The 5,000-nt window shown below is 43.9% G+C and overlaps 1 protein-coding gene across 3 annotated transcripts in view; it reads left to right on the top strand.

The window, feature by feature from the left end:
- LOC124008783 (pyruvate carboxylase, mitochondrial-like) overlaps positions 1 to 5,000 on the top strand; it is a 587,218-nt gene that overhangs the window by 7,382 nt on the left and 574,836 nt on the right. The window contains exons 1-2 of one of the 3 annotated variants that reach the window (XM_046320330.1): positions 3,010 to 3,125; positions 3,181 to 3,199. The exons of the other annotated variants lie outside the window; for them this stretch is intronic. The gene's annotated coding sequence lies outside the window, so the exon portion shown is untranslated. Of the gene's footprint in view, positions 1 to 3,009; positions 3,126 to 3,180; positions 3,200 to 5,000 lie in introns of those variants that run through there. 3 annotated transcript variants of the gene reach the window in all.

The following is a 5,000-nucleotide window of genomic DNA, read 5'->3' as shown; positions in this document are numbered from 1 at the left end:
TGTGTGTGATAGTGTGTGTGTGTGTGTGTGTGTGTGTGTGTGATAGTGTGTGTGTGTGTGTGTGTGTGTGTGTGTGTGTGTGTGTGTGTGTGTGTGTGTGTGTGTGTGTGTGTGTGTGTGTGTGTGTGTGTGTGTGTGTGTGTGTGTGTGTGTGATAGTGTGTGTGTGATAGTGTGTGTGTGTGTGTGTGTGTGTGTGTGTGTGTGTGTGTGTGTGTGTGTGTGTGTGTGTGTGTGTGTGTGTGTGTGTGTGTGTGTGTGTGTGTGTGTGTGTGTGTGTGATAATGTGTGTGTGTGTGATAGTGTGTGTGTGTGATAGTGTGTGTGATAGTGTGTGTGTGTGATAGTGTGTGTGTGTGTGATAGTGTGTGTGTGTGTGATAGTGTGTGTGTGTGTGTGATAGTGTGTGTGTGTGTGTGATATTGTGTGTGTGATAATGTGTGTGTGTGTGATAGTGTGTGTGATAATGGGTGTGTGTGTGATAGTGTGTGTGTGATAATGTGTGTGTGTGATAGTGTGTGTGTGATAATGTGTGTGTGTGATAGTGTGTGTGTGTGATAATGTCTGTGTGTGATAGTGTGTGTGTGGTAATGTGTGTGTGATAGTTTGTGTGTGATAATGTGTGTGTGATAGTGTGTGTGTGATAGTTTGTGTGTGTGTGATAATGTGTGTGTGTGATAGTGTGTGTGATAGTGTGTATGTGTGATAGTGTGTGTGTGTGATAGTGTGTGTGTGTGATAATGTGTGTGTGTGTGAGATAATGTGTGTGTGATAGTGTGTGTGTGTGATAGTGTGTATGTGTGATAGTGTGTGTGTGTGATAGTGTGTGTGTGTGATAATGTGTATGTGTGATAGTGTGTATGTGTGATAGTGTGTGTGTGTGTGTGATAGTGTGTGTGTGTGATAATGTGTGTGTGTGTGAGATAATGTGTGTGTGATAGTGTGTGTGTGTGATAGTGTGTATGTGTGATAGTGTGTGTGTGTGATAGTGTGTGGTAGTGTGTGTGTGTGTGATAGTGTGTGTGTGTGTGATAGTGTGTGTGTGTGTGTGTGATAATGTGTGTGTGTCTGTGATAGTGTGTGTGTGTGATAGTGTGTGGTAGTGTGTGTGTGTGTGATAGTGTGTGTGTGTGTGATAGTGTGTGTGTGTGTGTGTGATAATGTGTGTGTGTCTGTGATAGTGTGTGTGTGTGATAATGTGTGTGTGTGTGATAATGTGTGTGTGTGATAGTGTGTGTGTGTGTGATAATGTGTGTGTGTGATAGTGTGTGTGTGTGATAGTGTGTGTGTGATAGTGTGTGTGTGTGATAATGTGTGTGTGTGTGATAGTGTGTGTGATAATGTCTGTGTGATAGTGTGTGTGTGTGTGTGTGTGATAGTGTGTGTGTGTGATAATGTGTGTGTGTGTGTGATAATGTGTGTGTGTGTGATAGTGTGTGATAGTGTGTGTGATAGTGTGTGTGTGTGTGTGTGTTAGTGTGTGTGTGTGATAGTGTGTGTGTGTGTGTGTGTGATAATGTGTTGTGATAGTGTGTGTGTGTGATAGTGTGTGTGTGTGATAGTGTGTGTGTGTGTGTGTGTGTGATAGTGTGTGTGTGTGTGTTAGTGTGTGTTTGTGATAGTGTGTGTGTGATAGTGTGTGTGATAGTGTGTGTGTGTGTGATAGTGTGTGTGTGTGTGTGATAGTGTGTGTGTGTGTGATAGTGTGTGTGTGTGTGATAATGTGTGTGTGTGTGTGATAGTGTGTGTGTGATAGTGTGCGTGTGTGATAGTGTGCGTGTGATAATGTGTGTGTGTGATAGTGTGCGTGTGTGTGATAGTGTGTGTGTGATAGTGTGTGTGTGATAGTGTGTGTGTGGTAGCGTGTGTGTGTGATAGTGTGTGTGTGTGTGATGGTGTGTGTGTGTGTGTGATAGTGTTTGTGTGTGATAGTGTGTGTGTGTGATAATGTGTGTGTGTGATAGTGTGTGTGTGTGTGTATGTGTGATAGTGTGTGTGATAGTGTGATAGTGTGTGTGATAGTGTGTGTGTGTGTGATAGTGTGTGTGTGTGATAATGTGTGTGTGATAGTGTGTGTGTGTGATAGTGTGTGTGATAATGTGTGTGTGATAGTGTGTGTATGATAGTGTGTGTGTGTGATAGTGTGTGATAGTGTGTGATAGTGTATGTGTGTGATAGTGTGTGTGTGTGATAATGTGTGTGTGTGATAGTGTGTGTGTGTGTGTGTGTGATAGTGTGTGTGATAGTGTGTGTGTGGGTGATAGTGTGTGTGTGTGTGTGTGATAGTTTGTGTGTGATAATGTGTGTGTGATAGTGTGTGTGTGTGATAGTGTGTGTGTGTGTGTGATAGTGTTTGTGTGTGATAGTGTGTGTGTGTGTGTGATAATGTGTGTGTGTGATAGTGTGTGTGTGTGTGATAGTGTGTGTGATAGTGTGTGTGTGATAGTGTGTGTGTGTGTGATAGTGTGTGTGATAGTGTGTGTGTGGGTGATAGTGTGTGTGTGTGTGTGATAGTGTGTGTGTGATAATGTGTGTGTGATAGTGTGTGTGTGTGTGATAGTGTGTGTGATAATGTGTGTGTGATAGTGTGTGTATGGTAGTGTGTGTGTGTGATAGTGTGTGTGTGTGATAATGTGTGTGTTTGTGATAGTGTTTGTGTGTGTGATAGTGTGTGTGTGTGATAGTGTGTGTGTGTGATAGTGTGTTTGCTTAGGGTGTCCTTGGAGGTAAAATGTGATGCAGAATTAGTATGAAGAACAGAACAAACTCTTCTTCAGGTCTCCTCTTTTTTCTCCCTCCCCCATTTCGCCCCTCCCTCCCTCCCTCCCTCCCCTCCCTCCCTCCCTCCCTCCCTCCCTCCCTCCCTCCCTCCCTCCCTCCCTCCCTCCCTCCCTCCCTCCCTCCCTCCCTCCCTCCCCTCCCTCCCTCCCTCCCTCCCTCCCTCTCCTCTCCTCTCCTCTCCCTCTTTCAGTGTAATCCTCAGCTCTCTGATTGGTTGTGACGAGAAGGGGGTTTGTACTGTGTACCGAGAGAGAGAGAGACTTAACTGTTCAACAGCCACCTGCCGATTGAAACGCGTCTACAGCTGAAGGTGTCTGTCAGCTGTTAAAGGATCATCCCGTAGTCAGTGTCCGCTCCAAACCCAACGGTTCTGTGTGTAGGACTCTGGTTCAGGTTGTCTAGGATTCAGGCAGACTACAGTGAGTACTGCTGTGTGGTGGGTCTCATTGTTGTCATTTGCACTTTGAGTGTGTGTGTGTGTGTGTGTGTGTGTGTGTGTGTGTGTGTGTGTGTGCGCATATTGTTTAAGGTTACTCTGTATTTGTGTGTGGCGACTATGTTGGATACCTTGCTTCACTGGTTCGTTCCTGTGGTGTCTTTCTCAGCTCTGTGTGACCTTTGAACCTAGTCCACATGGTGGTGGTTTGGCAAAGCGTGTGGGTGTAAAAAAACTGTGTGTGTAAGTGTGTACGTGTGTGTACATGTGTGTACGTGTGTGTCTTCTCTTGTACAACTTTTGTAGATGGTGATCTCATAATACAAACTGGGACACAATAATAATAATAATAACAATAACAACAACAACAACAATAACAAAATAACAACAATAGTAATAATAACAATAACAACAACAATGACAACAATAACAACAACAATAACAACAACAATAACAATAACAACAATAACAACAATAACAATAATAACAATAACAACAATAACAATAACACAATAACAAATTAACAACAATAGTAATAATAACAATAACAACAACAATGACAACAACAATGACTGACAATAATAACAAAAATAACAATAACAACATCAATAACAACAACAATGACTGACAATAATAACAACAATAATAACAATATAACAATAACAAAATTAACAACAATAATAATAATAACAATAACAACAAATAACATTGTAATATAATTAGGTGTGAATTGGAAATGAGTTGTTTTTGTTGTTTTTGTTTGTTTGTTTGTTGTTGTTGTTGTTTGTTTGTTGTTGCATCCTCCCTCTGAGAGTCGGGGTCACGGCCGGGGATCAGACATTATAGACAGTGACCCTGGACCAATTAGGGCCGTGCTCGAGGGCACGTTAGACAGATGGACATATAGTTACTGTAGAGGTGACTGAATCTGGGATGTGTTTCGACGAGACGATGATGATGATGATGATGATGATGATGATGGTCCGAGATTTAATAACACAATGATACCTTTCTGGCTATCCAGGATGTTATCTGAGTGTATTGGCTGTCCTACTAGTGTCAATAGGGTTTCATAGTGCTGTCTCTTGTCTAATGGGGGGGGGCTGTTAGTTCCTCTAGAGTTGACTTAGTTAGATACTCTGCCAATACACCTACTATAATGGACAAACACCAGGGCAGAGCAGAGAGACAGAGGAGGGAGGGAGAGAGGGTTAGAGGGGGAGAGCTGCCTACGGAGCAGTGAGGGGAACGGCACCTCAGTACCTCCAGGCTCTGATCAGGCCCTACACCCAAACAAGGGCACTGCGTTCATCCACCTCTGGCCTGCTCGCCTCCCTACCACTGAGGAAGTACAGCTCCCGCTCAGCCCAGTCAAAACTGTTCGCTGCTCTGGCCCCCCAATGGTGGAACAAACTCCCTCACGACGCCAGGACAGCGGAGTCAATCACCACCTTCCGGAGACACCTGAAACCCCACCTCTTTAAGGAATACCTAGGATAGGATAAGTATTCCCCCCCCCCTTTTAAGATTTAGATGCACTATTGTAAAGTGACTGTTCCACTGGATGTCATAAGGTGAATGCACCAATTTGTAAGTCGCTCTGGATAAGAGCGTCTGCTAAATGACTTAAATGTAAATGTTAAATGAGAGATGAGAGAGAGAGACAAAGGAGAGAGACAGAGGAGAGAGGGACAGAGGAGAGAGACAGAGGAGAGAGGGACAGCGGAGAGAGGGACAGGGGAGAGAAGGAGAGAGGGGACAGAGGACATAGGAGGGAGGGACAG

The sequence above is a fragment of the Oncorhynchus gorbuscha genome, linkage group LG21, assembly GCF_021184085.1.
Source record: "Oncorhynchus gorbuscha isolate QuinsamMale2020 ecotype Even-year linkage group LG21, OgorEven_v1.0, whole genome shotgun sequence".
NCBI classification, from domain to species: domain Eukaryota; kingdom Metazoa; phylum Chordata; class Actinopteri; order Salmoniformes; family Salmonidae; genus Oncorhynchus; species Oncorhynchus gorbuscha.
This window is presented reverse-complemented; position numbering and strand designations above follow the sequence as displayed.